Source organism: Sus scrofa, chromosome 4 (assembly GCF_054392235.1).
Source record: "Sus scrofa isolate SSC_HxYL_T2T_F1_AM1 chromosome 4, Sscrofa_HxYL_maternal_Yorkshire_Landrace_v2.0, whole genome shotgun sequence".
Classification (NCBI taxonomy): Eukaryota; Metazoa; Chordata; class Mammalia; order Artiodactyla; family Suidae; genus Sus; species Sus scrofa.
The window spans coordinates 838844-854822 of NC_139386.1; the positions used below are offsets into that span (position 1 = coordinate 838844).

The 15979-nt window shown below is 59.8% G+C and overlaps 1 pseudogene; it reads left to right on the top strand.

Moving 5' to 3' along the window:
- The first annotated feature begins 11731 nt into the window (after positions 1–11731).
- On the top strand, positions 11732–15009 carry LOC146403630 (uncharacterized; annotated as a pseudogene).
- Positions 15010–15979: the final 970 nt, after the last annotated feature.

Consider the following 15979-nt stretch of genomic DNA (forward strand, 5'->3'; position numbering starts at 1 on the left):
GACCCTGCCAGCACCCGCACGGCCCGTTACCACCGCGGGTAAGGACGAGGCAGCCACCGCGTCGGAGGGGTCACTCGGGATGTATTCCTGCACGTTGTTTTGTTAAGTCACCGTGTTCGCTGGGGGCCGTTAACATAATGTTCCCGTGTAGAGGGTGCTGGAAAGAGAGTGGAGAGCTACGCATGCGTCCTTCAGCTAAGGGACGGCGGAGAGAAGGTGGTGTGGTTTTGCAGGGACCCCGCTCAGCCGCAGGGAACACTGGCGCCTGACAGCGCCCGGGGGAACCTCCAAAACAGTGTGGGGGCTGAGAAGCCAGACACGAGCACGCGTTCTGTGACCCCACTGATCTGAGCAAATCCACAGGGACTGCAAGCAGATCAGGAGATGGGGGGGGGGGGGTCCAGCGGGGGTGGGGGGTGGGACTGTCGAATGTATGAGATTTCCTTGGGAATGATGAAAACATCATGGACCTAGATGGTGGTGATGGTTGCTCAGCCTTGAGCAATGCTGAGAAAGCCCCACTGAATCACGCACTTTAAAGGAGTGAGTTTTTGAGATGTGCATTATATTTTGAGAGAGAGAGAGAGGCACTTCGACAAGAATGAGTTGGTTGGGAGTTCCTGCTGTGACTCAGCAGAAACGAATCCGAACAGCATCCATGAGGACACAGGTTCAATCCCTGGCCTCGATCAGTGGGTTAAGGATATGACATTGCCTTGAGCTATGGCGTAGGTTGCAGACGAGGCTTGGATGCTGCATTGCTGTGGCTGTGGTGTAGGCTGGTAGCGGCAGCTCCAAATCGCCCCCTAGCCTGGGGTCCTCCATATGCCACGGGTGCGGCCCTAAAAAAAGACAAAAAAAAAAAAAAAAAAAAAAAGGAAAAGGGTTGGTTTGCAGCAGGGTGGCGGGAAGCGAGCCAGTGCATTGCTTCAGGGCAGGGACAACTGTTTCTCAGGCCTAAACAGGAATAATCTGAGTGACAGGAGCCTGTTAGATCTCAGCCTTAAGTCAGGATAACACCATACACCCACGGTTAAATCCCTGGCGGATTAAGCGGGCACCTGGTAAATCCTTTAAGTAACAAAATGGCTCAAAAGAGACTAAAGGTCCTGGATGGAACTGAAGGGTCGTGAGTCACGAAGAGGAGAAGTGACTTTGCAAAGACCAGTATTAAATCTTCAAAGTCAGGGAGTTCCCATCGCAGTGCAGCCAACAAATCCGACTAGGAAACATGAGGTTGCGGGTTCAATCCCTAGCTTTGCTCAGTGGGTTGAGGATTTGGCGTTGTCCTGAGCTGTGGTATAGGTTGCAGATGCGGCTCGGATTTGGTGTAGGCCAGCAGCTACAGCTCCAATTTGACCGCTAGCCTGGGAACCTCCGTACTCTGCGGGTGCAGCCCCAAAAAGCAAAAACAAAAACAAACTTTGAAGTCTTTCTAGAAAAGATCCAAGGGCATGGCACTGGCATGCGGCTCTAACCGATGGGTAAGAAACCAATTAGCTGTATGTCAAAAAATTGTTACAGGAGTTCCCTGATGGTTTGACAGGTTAAGGACCTGGCATCACTGCAGTGGCTTGGGTTGCTGCTGTGGTGTGGGTTCGCTCCCTGGCCCAGGAACTTTTACATGTCTCAGGCACAACCAAAAAAAAAAAAAAAAAAAAAAAAAAAAAAAAAAAAAAAAGAGAGAGAGAGAGAGAGAAAGAAAAAAAATGGTCACAGTGGAGAATCTGAAAGACTCTGAACACATGCTGACGTGGACAGAATAGGAAAGGGCTCTTCCATTCACCCGTTCCGGCTCCAGCAGGGAACTCGTGGTCATTAGCTGTCATCAAATAACCAGTACCCTTCCGTCTGTAAGTCACCCCCCCCCCCCCCGCGGGCAGCACGCAGATTGAAGCCACAAATGCTCTTACAGCAGCGGCTCATTTGCTTCGAAGCGTCTGTTGCTTTTTTCTCTCCAGCAAGCACGGGTGTCATTTGCCAATAAAGACAGTTTCTCTTTTCCCCCACGTCTTTTCCGCCTTTATTTTTGTTGTTTCCCTGTAGAATCGGCCAAGATGCCAAGCCCATGCCACCTGGGTGGTTGTGAACATCCTTGCCCTTTTCCCGCTCTAAAGGGCAGGCATCTAAACTTCCTCCACCAGGCGAAACGCTTACTGCTGGCTTTCGACAGCCAGCACAAAGCCAGTGAAAGAAGTCATGTTTTAGTGCTGAGGTGCTATGAGGTTGTTTTGCTTTTCAAAAAAAAATTAACGGGATTTTTATTTTTCCACTATAGTCGATTTACCGTGTTCTGTCCATTTCCGCTGTACAGCACAGTGTCCCAGTCCCGCATATATACATACGCATTTTTTTCTCATTATCCTCCCTCATGCTCCGTCGCAAGTGACCAGATACAGTTCCCTGTGCTCTACGGCAGGATCTCATTGCTTATCCACTCCAAATGCAATATCTGCATCTGTTAACCTCAGACTCCCAGTCCCTCCCAGTCCCCCCTCCCCTTGGCAACCACAAGTCTGCTCTCCAAGTCCATGAGTTTCTTTTCTGTGGAAAGATTCATTTCTGCCTTATATTGGATTCCAGATATTAGTGATAGCATATGGTATTTGTCTTTCTCTTTCTGACTTACTTCACTTGGCATGGGAGTCTCTAACTCCATCCATGTTGCTGCGAATGGCGTTACTTTGTTCTTTTTTATCGCTGAGTAGTATTCCATTGCATACATGTGCCACATCTTAATCCAGTCATCTGTCGATGGACATTTAGGTTGTTTCCATGTCTTGGCTATTGTGAATAGTGCTGCCATGAACATATGGGTGCATGTGTCTTTTTCAAGGAAAGTTTTGTCTGAATTGTAGTTTTTTTCTGGTTATATGCTCAAGGCTGGGATTCCTGGATCATATTGTGGTTCTATCTTTAGTTTTCTGTTTTCCATAGTGGTTGGACCAATTTACATTCCCACCAACAGTGTAGGAGGGTACCCTTTCTCCAGCGTTTGTTATTTGTGGACTTACTGATAGCCATTCTGACAGGCGTGAGGTGGTACCTCACAGTAGATTTGACTTGGCATTTCTCTAATAATTAGTGACTTGAGCATTTTTTTCATGTGCCTGTTGGCCACCTGTATATCTTTTTTGGAGAAATGTCTATTCAAGTCTTTTGCCCATTTTTCCATTGGGTTGTTTACTTTTGGCTGTCGAGTTGTATACGTTGTTTGTATATTTTAGAGATTAAGCCCTGTCAAGGGCATCAGTTGAAACCATTTTCTCCGATTCTGTAGGCTGTCTTTTTTTTCTTTTTTTTTTTTTTTTAATGGTTTCTTTTGCTGTACAAAAGCTTGTCAGCTTGAGTAGGTCCTGTTTTTATTTTTATTTTTTGTCTTTTTATGGCTGCTCCCGCGGCATATGGAGGTTCCCAGGCTAGGGGTCGAATCAGAGCTGTAGCTGCCGGCCTGCACCACAGCCACAGCAACACTGGATGCTTAACCCACGGAGCAAGGCCGGGGATCGAACCCACAACCTCATGGTTCTTAGTCAGATTCATTAACCACTGCGCCACGACGGGAACTCCTCTTTTTTGTTATATCGACGGCTTGGTTTTATTTTTTAGATTCCACATGTAAATGATACCACACGCTGTGAGTCTTTCTCTGTCTGACTGACTTCACACAACACCCTCCAGGTCCATCCGTGTGCTGCAAATGGCAAAATACTATTGCTTTTTTAATGACTAATATTCCGCTGTACGTAGGTGCCACATCTTTATCCACTCATCTGTCAGTGGACACTTAGGCTGCTTTCGTGTCTTGGCTGTTGTACTTCTGCTGCGAACATTGGGTGCATGTGTCTTTTCGGATGCTTACCCAGGGGTGGAGCTGCTGGTTCATGGGGTCCTTCTGTTCGTAGTTTTTGAGAAGCCGCCATGTGGGTTTCCACGGGCTGGCACCAGTTTACCTTCCCGCTGACAGAGTACAGCGGCCCTTTTCGCCACAGGTTCAGCAACGTTGTTATTTGTGTTCTTTTCGACGGTGGCCGTTCTAACGGGGGTGAGGTTGGAGTTTGGATTTGCATTTCCCTGATAATTAATAATGCTGAGCTTCTATGGGCCGTCCGTACGTCCTTTGGGGAGAAAGGTCTAATCAGGTCTTCTGCCCTTTTTTTTTGTCCTTGTGCCTTTTCTAGGGCTGCATCCACGGCATATGGAGGTTCCCAGGCTAGGGGTCCAATCGGAGCTGTAGCCACCGGCCTACGCCAGAGCCACAGCAACGCGGGATCCGAGCCGCGTCTGCAACCTACACCACAGCTCACGGCAATGCCGGATCGTTAACCCACTGAGCAAGGGCAGGGACCGAACCCGCAACCTCATGGTTCCTAATTGGGTTCGTTAACTGCTGCGCCATGATGGGAACTCCTGTTTTTTGCCCATTTTTAAATCAGGTTGGTTTTGGTTTTGGTTTTGGTTTTTTGGGTCTTTTTAGGGCCACACCCACAGCACATGAAAGTTCCCTCTCTGGGGTCAAATTGGAGCTATAGCTGCTGGCCTACGCCACAGCCACAGCAATGCAGGATCCGAGCCCTGTCTGCAACCTATATACCACAGCTCTCGGCGATGCCGGATCCTTAACCCACTGAGAAAGGCCAGGGACCGAACCCGCACCCTCATGGGTACTAGTTGGGTTTGTTGCCACTGTGGTAAAATTTCAACTGGTAAAATTAACGCACTCCCAACATGCATCTTCTGTTGTGTTCGCATTGATTTCTGCCATCTTATTGCCTGTATTCCGTTTACTGTGTCTTATTTTTATTTCTTTTCCTTTCGTGCTTCCCATTGGATAAACCGGATATCCTTTTGCTGATGTTGAAAGGACTCCCTTGCGTTTTGTTGGTGTCTTGGCCGCTCCTGCTCGTTTGCTCAATGCCTGCCTGTCTGCTTGTCACCTTGGCCTCCCTCCGCTTGTCCCCTTCTTCCTCGAGCCTTATTCCCGTCTCCGTCCTTCCTGTGCATGTGGCCTGCTCCCCTGCCTCTGCCAGCATCCCCCAGGGTTAGGAGGTGCGGTGTCCCAAGGAAGGGCCGGGAAAGGGGCCTTGGCAAGTGGGACTGAGGACGGGCCACGCAGGAGTGAAGATGGAGACGGAGGTGGGGGGACCCGGCCCCGAGGGGCGCGGGCAGCCCACACCCGCCCTTGGACTCCTGGCCCCCACCTGTGAGAGCACGGGCTTCTGTGGTTTCAGGCGCCAGTTGTGTTTGTCGCAAGAGCCCCAGGAAGTGAAAACTGCCCCCTTTCCTGCAAGAAGAGGAGGGGCCACCAGGTGGTCCCTGGCCATCTCCTCACAGGTCCTACAGCCGCCTTCGCGGCTGCCTTTGCAACCACAGCCCGGCATCTGGCGCTGTGGGAAAACTGTGGCTTCTCGATCAGCCCCCAGTGATGTCTGAATCATTTCAAATCGCCTGCCCTTGCCAGCCAGGTGGCACTGAATAACCCCAAATAAAGTCTTTGTAAGACACAGGTGCACGTGCAGGGAAATGCCTGGAGTCACCTAGGATCACAGGTGAACTCACCTGAGGTTCTGCTCAGAGCTGCCAAGTTGCCCCTTGTGGGGTTGTTCCATTTTGCACCCTGGGAGGGACTCGGGAAGGAGATTGCCTTTGGCCCCTCGGCGTTTCTCTTCTTCCCTCTTGGTGTGTAGGTGTGACGGCCGGAGCCCCAGCAGCCTTCTTCTGACCATAAGGGCTGACACGGAAGCTAAGAATGGCCGATGGAACCTGGGTCTCAGGGGACTTTGAGGAGCAGTGTGCCAGCCTAAAATGGCCCCCCAGGAACTCACTTTAGGGGAGAAGATAAATCGCTACTATATAAAACCCACAGTACTAGCAGCCAAACCTAGAAGGCACGAGCTTGAGGAATTTCTCTGGAGGATGTCACCCGCAGCCCACAGCCTCGGAACCCTCATGCTGCCCATCGCTCAGCCCTCGAGAGGCAGGGCACCCCTCTCTGCTGGCTCAGTGCCCCCACCTGAGAGGACAGGTCGTGCATGGTGCGCTGGGGAGACCAGCCAGCCCTGGGCGCCCTCTGGACACACACACACACACACACACACACACACACACACACACACACACACACACACACACACACACACACACGTGTCCTTTCTGTCCAGCACAGTGAGGGAGGAGCAGGCTCAGGGCAGCAACAGGAACGGCTCGAAGCACAGCCTGAGTGGAGCAGGAAGATGATGTTTTGGCTGCCACTCTCTGTGCCCGTGTCCCGTTTCCCAGTTAGCCTCCAGCTCAGAAGCCAGAGGCCCCCATACTTAACCCTGGGCCCCGGGAGGCAGGCTGTTTCCCCTCCAGAGCGAGGGGCCCCCTCCGCCCTGCACCCTGAGGCTGCCCCAAGGCCACACGGATCTGGACGCTTGTCTCCTGTGCCCCCCGGAAGCAATGTGGGGCCCTGGTCGTAAGCAACAGAAACCTGAGCCAAAGGATGATTTGGGAAGGATCATGAGGCCACGGGCGGCGCAGGCTGGGGACCGAGCCTGGGGAGATGGGCCTGGCGGGGTGGGGCGGGGGCGGGGACCGTGGCCCAGCAGCCTCGCATGTTTGCTCACCTGGGTCAGGTCCTCCAGGTCCAGGGCCCAGGAGAGAAGCTGACCGTCCAGGCCCAAACCGAGGGCTGAGGGTGAAGCCCAGCAGGGACCTTCCCTCACCCACAAGGGGCAGCCGTGGAAGGGGCCGGGCACCGGACGCGCATCTGCCCCAAAGCCCCCGTGGAGGCCGGCTCGGTCATTCTTCCCAGGAGCGTCCACGCCTGATTGGACACGTTGGTTAAGGCAGCACGAACTGTGCGCCACTGTGAGCCTCGTCCTGTGGTGGGTTCGGGGACACTGGGGCGGAAACGATGGCGCTTCTGAAGCGGGAGCAGACTGTAAGCAAAGCGCTCCACAGCGAGGGCGGTGCCTTCCTGAGAAGAGCTGGGGTGCACGCGCTGCCACGCCAGGAGGAACCCCGGGCCCTGGGCTGGGCTCCCGGGAACAGAGCCCAAGGCGAGGCCGTGCTGAAGGCGGTTTTCGGGAAGAGGAAGCAGAAAGGGCGGTGGGGTGGGGAGGGGGCCAGAGATGCGCTGCTCCACCCGAGGGGGCTCCGGGGGCAGCCGGATGGACCTGCCCTCCTCACTCCAGGACGAAGGCTGCCCCAGGGCACTTACGGGCTGTGCCCACAGGCCAAAGCAGCCGGGGCCTCCAACACCGGGGAAGTGGGGGAAGTGGGTGCCCGCCAGGTGTGCAGGGTGCCCAGAAGTGGGGGATGTAGCTTAGGTGCCCCAGCTGCCCACATTCTTAGGAAAGGGCTGGGGCCTGGGGGAGGGGCTGGCAGGGAGCCCTCCTGCTGCTGCAGCTGGTCCCCAGGCCACAGCTGACACCTGTCTCTTCATCCGCCCCGGATTCCTGTCTGCTCCAGCCCCCAGCTGCCACACCCAGGCCAGGTCTGGTTGTGTGGGGTCGCCTGGATTGCCAGTGACACCCACGTGCCCTCTGAGTGGCAAACGCTCTCCTCGACCCAGCGCCCCGGCCGCCTGGTGCTGAAGCTCGTGGCTGCTACCCCTGATGACCCCTCGCTTCGCCTGCTGGTCTGTGGGAACTGGGGGCCTTGCACTCGGGGGACCCCGACTGTGCCTGGAAGGAAACCCTCTGGAGCCAGGACCTTGGGCCTGTGGAGCCCACATACAGAGTGGGCGCAGACCCCCGGGCAGGGGGCCGCTGCTGCCGCCCGTGTCCAGGAACGGCTTCACTGGGTGTGGTCCTGGGCTGTGACTAAGTGGCAGCTCCAGCATTGCAAGGCTGGCAGCTGCTGGTGTGGCCCTGGGAGGACAGCCATGGTGGTGCCAGCTTCGCAGCCGCATGGCCTCTTTGTTTCAAATTATCCACGTGGGTACTTTTCTCTGAGCCCCAGGAATGCATTCTTTTCCATCCCTGTCCAGAAAGAGGACCACAAGCAGGTCGCATTTTCTTAGGATGAAGCACAAACAACGCCTGTCTTGCCCCTCCGCCCCCACATCCGCAGACGCCTGCCTGCTGTACCCCCGCATCTTGCTGGTTCTCCACTGAGGACCGTGGTCCTGGGGGCTGGTGGTGTGCTGTTTGCCCTGTATAGACACCTCTGTCAAGAGGGTGGGGAGAGGGGACAAAGTTGCAGGGGAGCAGAGCAGATGCAGGAACAGCAGGCACAAAACTTGGGGAATGGAGAGGGTGGTGGGCGGGGCAGAGAGGGAGGCCCAGGGGACCAGGGCACCCTTGCACCAGCCACTCACTGTCAGAATTGGGTCCTGAGCCTCTGCTCTCTGAACATAAGAAGCCTCTTAGGTTTTGTCACTGGTCATCTAACCGGCAGGACCTGGGCCACAGACCTAGGTGTGCAGGAAACGTATCAGTGCCGGCCGGCAACCACCTCCTCTGGACCCCAGATGGGCCCAGGTCAGCACCCTGTCCTCTGGGAACCACCCCCCAGCCCAGCCAGGGGGAGCCTGGCTCTTGAACTCGGCCACCATGATGGTTCCCGGGGGTGGGGGGGGTGCCGGTCCCTGGGGCCGCAACAACCAAGGACACACACTGGCTGTGCAGACGAGCCCAGCGCCTGACTTCAGGTGTGGGCAGGGCCACCCCCCCGAACTGCGAGCGGGGGCCCTTCCTTGCCGCCTCCAGCCTCTGGAATTTGCTGCCAGCCCTCAACCTGCCCCGTCAGCCCTGGGCGTTTGCCCTTCACGTGGCCTGTTCTCGTGGCTCTAGGAGGACTCCCGTCTCGCTGGATCACAGCCCACCTCGTGACCTCATCTCAGCTTAATCACATCACCCAAAACCCACTTCCAAATAAGGTCAGGTTCCCAGGTACTGGGGTAGGATTCCAACACTTCCCTTCTGGGGTCACAGTTCACCCCACAGCACCACGTGACCCAGTGAGCATCAGTGAGAGCCAGTGTTATTTTCCATAATTTCCGCAAGAGAGAGGGGAGTGGGTTTCTTTTTCTCCTGCCCTGACGATGTGAGCCTAAGCTGCCTCCTGCGCCACATACGACCTGAGGCTGTGGCCAAACTGCAGACAAGGCCAAGCAGCGTGACTCTGAGCCCCTAGATGCAGCCCTTCCTCTAGGCCTGCTGCCCTGGCTTCTCACCCGCGTGAGCTGATAGGTAAGTGGTGTGAGGCTGGGCCAAGGCCGAGGGTGCTCGAGAAAGCCAGACAAAGATTCTGGAAGCGTTGAGATGCTGTCCGCAGGAAGGGCATTTTTCCACATGACAGCAGTTGGGGGGTGGTCCCCATTGGGGCACGGCTCTGGGATGACAGGGTCACCACTGCCCCTGCCCCGGGGGTGTAAGGTGTGCCCCTTCCCAGAGACTCTGTTCGCGCCACCCACCTTGTTCTCTCCCGGCACTGCAGGGGGTGGAAGCGTGGTCACTGGATGGCCGGGGCCAGCAGCCCAGAGCCCGGTGACACTGCTGTCCTTGGCAGGCACCGAGCACAAGGCCTGCGGCTTTTGTCAGCCAGCGCTTCACAAGCGCCAGAGGGCAGAGCGGGGCGGGCACCAGGACCGCAGGTGCCTGGGCGCAGCTTGCTCAGCGCCCACGAGGGCCGAGAGCCGAGGGCCGGCCAGACCTTCCCTGGGTCTCCTGGGGGAGAAGCAAGAGGTTTTCTGGCTGGAGCTGCCGGGACCTGCCTCAGTCGGGTCTCCCTCAACTTCCTTGCAGCCTCTCCCTCTTCTCTCTCTCCCTTTTTCTTTTTTTTTTTCTTTTTGTCTTTTTGCCTTTTCTAGGGCCCCACCCGCGTCATATGGAGGTTCCCAGGCTAGGGGTCGAATTGGAGCTGCAGCCTCTGGCCTACACCACAGCCACAGCAACCTATACCATAGCTCACAGCAATGCTGGATCCTTAACCCATTGAGTGAGGTCAGGGATCAAACCCGCAACCTCATAGTTCCTAGTCAGATTCGTTAACCACTGAGCCACGACGGGAACTCCATCTCTCCCTTTTTCTTTCCCCCCCTTTTTCTTTTTCTTTGTTGGCCACCCCACGGCATATGGAGTTCCTGGGCCAGGCCATCTCTGACCTAAGCCACAGTTGCAGCCACGCCAGGTCCTTAACCCACTGCGCCGGGCCGAGGATCGAACCTGTGTCCCAGTGCTGCAGAGATGCTGCCAACCCAATCCTGTTGTGCCACAGTGGGGACTCCTATCTCCTTTTTTACAGCTAGCGTGAGTGGGTTTCTGGTGATGGACAGAAGCCCCTCCCTCGGCTGCAGGGCCCTGCCCCACCCCGCCATGTGGCACCTGTCCAGCGCCGGGGTGGGCCGCCCACTGAGATGGGGTGTGGGTCCCTGGTTCTCAGGCTCCCAGTGCCCTAGGCTGGTCTGTCACAGACATTTACGCTGGAAACCCAGCAACAGGACTCTTGCCCCATCTTCTCCCCCGGGAATCTTTGCATCATGCCAAAAACAGCCTCCTCTTATTTCCATGTACGCTCCCTGCCAATCTGGAAGGTGGCAAACAGGCCTCTCTGCCTGCATCAGCTCTCCCACCCCGGTCCCCGGGCCAGCCCCATCCTTGGGGCTCAGAGCGGCCAGTGAGAAAGGCCTGTATCCCCCAGCCCTCAGCCCCAGCCTGGGCGAAGCAAAGGATCCTCCCCCGGCCCCTCCTGGGCCACCTTAGCTTCCTCATCCCACCCCAAACCTTGGTGCTGCTCCAGCCACAACCGCACGGGGAGTGACCCCGCCGAACTGGCCTGTCCGCGCCGGCTCCAGCCAGGCCCTCTGCCGGCCACTGCAGCCCTACTTGGGCCCATTGTGGGTACCAGCCCTGCTGCATGGTGTTCACGGGTTAGACCAGCCCCCACTGTGGAGCCCCCACAAGGGCCAAGAGTCCCCATCGTGGGGCGTGGGGGACCAGCTTGGGCTGCTCATGGAGACCTGGCTCTGACCACGTTCTCTGCTGGGGGCCCTGGTCTGGCTCAGCCCCTGCCATGGAGAGTGCAGTGTGGGGGTGCCCGCACATCCCCTGCCGCTCCTGGGTATCCCCCAGGGCTGAGGGCTGGTGCAGGCAGGGCTCGGCCCATCCTTAGCCTGGGTTGGGGTGGGACAGGGCCCAGGGTGTGCAAAGTGCGGGCGCAAGACCCTGTGGAGGTGCAGAGAAGACCTGGGGGCTGTGGCCCCAACACCAGCCTCCACGGTGTGGCAGCGTGGGAGCTGGGGTCAGGGCCTCGGGCACCCCACCGACCGTCCACGTCGCTCACTGGCCGAGTGACAGGCCTCAGGGTGGGAAGGGAGCTGCCGGCGGAGCCGCCGCCTGGCCTGGAGGGGCTTGGCTCAGACAGGACCCCGGCCCAGGGGCCCCAGGGGAAGGGCTGGCCGTGTCCCCACATCTGCTCCAGGTCCTCCGGGTCCCCTGGTCTCTTCTTCTCAGTCTCGGGCACTCGGCCAGCCCTGTGAAGGCTCGACCACAAGGCTGACAGGCCCTGTCTCCACGGAGAGACGCTGCTTGGACCAGGAGTCGGGAGCCGGGCGCCTGGCCCCTCCTCCCACCTCGTGGGAAGCCCGGGGCAGAGTGAGGAGGAGGGGCCGAAGCCCACAGGTAGGCCAGTTGGGGACCCCCCCCTGACCCCGGGGTGGGCACTTGGACAGCTGTAGGGCCGGAGGGCAGGGCAGACCTGGGGGGGGCACTACCCCTTCAGGCCTGGGGGTGGGAGCTGAGGAGGGAGCAGGAAGGGCAGGGTGGGAGAGCCCCTTCCCCCCCTCCGGGAGACACCTGGCTCCATTCACAGGCGTCCCCTGGCCTGCCCCAGCCTGTCTGCCCACCCCACCCAATGTTTTCTGATGGAAAGTTCCCAGGGCAACAGCAACACGAACCCCATGAGAAAGACAAGCCCCGGCAGGTGCAGAGCTGAGTGGTCACAGACTGGGGTTGGGGGCCCAGGGCACAGACTGTGGGCAGCGGAGGGCCAGGCCAGGCCCCTAGCCTCTCCCCGAGGCTGGGATCGACCCCCTCGCAAACCGTACCAAGGGCACCTCTCCCCAGGCAGGGCAGGGCCCAGCATGGTGAGGACGTGGGGCAGTCCTGGCTTGTCTGTAGGAAACAAGGCCTCTTGTTGGGGTACAGAAAAATGGAGGAGTGAAGAAACGGGCCCCCACTAGTGCCCACCTGACCCCCTCCCATTAGGAAACGGGGCGCCAGCAGGGCCCCGGAGCGCCCTCTGCTGGGAGCCCCCAGCCCAGCAGGCCTTCGAGAAGGGCTTCCAGGCTGCAGGTGGGGTGCGGGGAGGACAAGGTATGTGGTTCCTGGAAGCAAGAGCCAACCAGGGTGGGGTGTGGGGAAGTCTGGCTGGGTGGGGTTCAGGCCCTAGGGTCGGGTGGCAGGAGGAGGAGGCGGCAGCCCGGGAGTCCCAGGGTCCTGCCGAGGAGGGGTCTTTGTGGTTGCAGAGAAGGAGGTGACAAAACCCAGGGGTGGCTCTGCAGCCCCCAGCTTACTGACGCAGCCAGAGGGGCTCCCCAAAGTATGTCCCCTACTTCCTCCACCCCCAAGCCCAGCTCACTCTAGCGCAGGCTTGATGCCCAGCTCCCTTGGTCCCTCCCAGCCCCACAGCAGTGCGGGTAGGCTGGGCAGGGCTGGGTGGGTGGTGAGAGCCCCTGCCCCTCTCCCGGAAGCTCCGGCCTTACAGCCCCTCCCGCAGCCTCTCCCTAACCTTCATGGCTGGGGCTGGGCAGCCCTTTCCCAGGAAACAGAAGGCAAGGCCAAGGGGGGAGTGGTGGGGCCGGCGGCTAGACCTGCTGCGCCGTGGGCTGAGGCTGGCCAAGCTGTGCTGAGAGGGAAGACAGACACAGGCACACGTGGGCAGAGGTGGCTGCGGCTCCAGGGGCTCCTGGCTCCCAAGGTGACCCCCAGTCGGCGAGTCCTCCAGCGTGATCCTGTGATCCCAGCACCGCTTAGGTGGGGCTGCAAGAGGGGCCTGGTGAGCTGTGGGGTTCCACCATGGTTCCGGGTCCCCGGCCCTGCCACAGCAGAGCTGCACCGCCTACCCCTGCAGCTGCCCTGTGCATTCTGCGGGGCGTCTGCCCTGGGAAACTGGGCCTCAGAGCCGGGCTGCCTCAGGGCAGGGAGGAGCCGCGCCAGGGCCGGACCAAGGGGCCCCTCCCTGCTGGCATATTCCAGGGGCCAGCTCCCTCCAGGGATCTCCTGGACCTGGTGGGGGCCCAGGGCTCTGAAGGTTGACCGAGGGGATGCAAGTGGCAGAGGTGGTGAGGACAGTGGTTCCCGAGGCCGTAAAGGTGGGCCCCGCCCGCCAGGCCCCTAGGGCCCCTGGACACTACTCAAGTCTGGCTGGGTGGCATGGAGGAGCAGCAGGCCTCACAGGGACCCCGGCTCCCAATGTCACGGTGGCTGCTGCCCTGCTGCAGGAGCGGGAGGTACAGGGTGTGTGGGCGCGGCCGGGTGGGAGCACCTCAGGACCCCAGTGCTCCCCTGGCTTAGCCTGAGCGGAAGGCACAGTGATGGACTGCCGACCCTCCCCCGGGGAGCGCTGGGTGGGGGGTGGGGGCGCCCTTGGCCCAGCCCTCATGCCCACAGCTACTCCAGCGCCTGCAGGTGGAGTTGAGGCTGCAGGTGCAGAGCCGGGGGCGCTGTGGGCCCGGTGGGAGGGTAGAGGCCAGGGGAGGCCGCAGGGGGCGTGGGCAGAGGGCAACCACAGGGAAGCTGGGCGGTGTGGGGCTCCAGGGCCGGGGCCCTGGCTGCAGGTGGGAGCACCCATCGGGATGAGCTCTGAGCTCTTGGCAGATAAAGCGGGTTCCAGGAGAAGGGACGCTGGGCAGGCAGGGTGACTGTGGGGATTTCTGCAGCCACTTCCAGACTTGGCTCTCATCCCCCGAGCAGCCTCAACCCCCTCGACGAGGCCGCCCTGCTCTCCCAGTCCTGCAGGGCCAGAGGCACACGCAGGCCCTGGCTGCCAGCCCCCAGGTGGACCCGGCCGGCCGAGGACAGCACCTCTGGGGCCAGCACCGGCCTCCAGACGGTGTGGTGTGGGCGCAGAGAGGACCAGAGACTCCGGGCACACCTCGCCCCGCCTCTCTCACGCAGCTGCGCCCATGGAGATCGGCCATCCTGCCCCGATTTCCATTCACGCGGTTCCTGGAAAGAGCACGCGTTTTCGTATGCGGAGCAACACACGACGCAATTAGTTCTTAAGTAGAAACTGGGCTTCTCTCCCAGTTTAAAGCAACCTGGGAGTCAGCAGCCTCCCTGGTTCTGCCCCCTCCCCTCCTGGTTCCCCCCTCCCCCTGTGAAAGGGGGACGCTTGGTTCGCAAGCAGCAGCTTCGAGGTCTCCTCCTTCGTCTGCTCTACCAGGCTGAGTTCTCAGACGTGGGACTGTCACGTTTGCATAGGCTGCTGTGACCAAGCACCGCAGGCCAGGCGGCTGAAACAACAGAAACGTACTGACTCACTCACGGCGCCGGAGGCTGGAAGCCCGGGCCGGTGCTGGGGGACCCGACGGGCCGAGGGGGGACCAGCATCAGGCACAGGACTAAGACTTCGGGGTGTGGCAGGGACGCGGGGGACTGAGGCAGCGGGGCCTCCTGGAGGCAGGGAGGTTATGAGGCTCCTCTGGTGACAGGGGTTCCCTGGGAGGCGTGGGGACACTGGACCCTGTTAGCGCCTTTGCCGTGGAGGGAGCCAGCCCTACAAGGGAGGGTCCCCAGTGAAGGTCCCCACCTCTGGGACAAGGACCACCCACATCCACCTGCAGGTGAGGGGCAGGCAGGCACAGAGAGAGGCCCTGGCCTGGCCAGTCTCGCGCCTCGTTCCCAAAGCAGGGAACCGGCCCGTCTCGCAGCCTGGCAGCAGTGCAGCCTGTAACGGCTCCCAGGGTTCACTCTCGCCACAAGCCACGGTCAGCACAGGCACACGTCCCAGCTGGACGTCTTGGACAGCGTCCCGGTGTCTGGCGAGCAGGGCCAGGGATGCAGACACGGACACGGGTGGCTGAAGCTGGGCCCAGGGTCTGGAAAGCCTCCTTGAGCAGGTGTGAGCCAGAGCCTGAGGGGCGGGACTGAGGGCAGAGCCCTGGCAGTTGAGCCCAGCACCCTTCACCCTGTGCCCGCGGAGGTGTCTCTAGGTGTCCTCACAGTCATGTTGGAGGTGGCTGGGTGGCCCTGGATGAGCATCTGGTCAGGAAGAACCCAGGCACAGGTGCGGACTGGGGGAGGGGAGAGACTAACGCCTCAGAGTGGGGCTGGGGAAAGGGGACAGACCCTGGGCCCTAACCCCGAGGGCAAGGGGAAGCTGCCCAGCCCCATCCGTCTGGGATCTCCCGTCAGCAAAGAGGAGGCGTAGCCAGAAGATCCGTGAGGGGTTCTGTCCTGGGCTGTGGCCCCCAGCTTGCGGGCCCCTGATGCCTGCCCGCCTCCACACCTCTAGGAGTCCCCGCTGGGGAAGGCGGGGGCTGGGCGCTCCTGGGCGACCGGAAGACCTCCTCTGAGCCGGGCGGAGGGGCCGAGCCCAGGGGGCAAGGCCTTGCTCATCCTTTTAGGACCGACTGGATACCTGCTGGGGACAAGACACGTCTCCTCTAGGTCGAGGCGGAGAAGGGGCAGCAGTCACGGAGAGGAGCCTGGGAGGACACCCTGACCCAGGACTAAGCAGCCGCGCAGGAAGCCGGCCCCAGGGCAGGGAGCAGAGCCGAGCGGGGTCCGGGTCAATAAAGCCTCGTTTTGGAAAGTGAAACCACCGGCGCCCGCGGGCAGGTCCGCATTTCCCTTGCAAACTCCATTCCAAAGCCCAACGGCTGGGCGGGCGCAGGGCGCACCCAGCTCCCCGCGGCCGCCCGCCCGCGTGCCTTCGCGGTGACTCCCGGGGAGGGGTCGAAAGGGGCAGGGGACCCTGCTCCTCAGCAGCCGCCCCCTCCTCGCCTGGGGGCGCGCACAGCCGGGGGGGGGGGCGCGCGTGGGGCGCG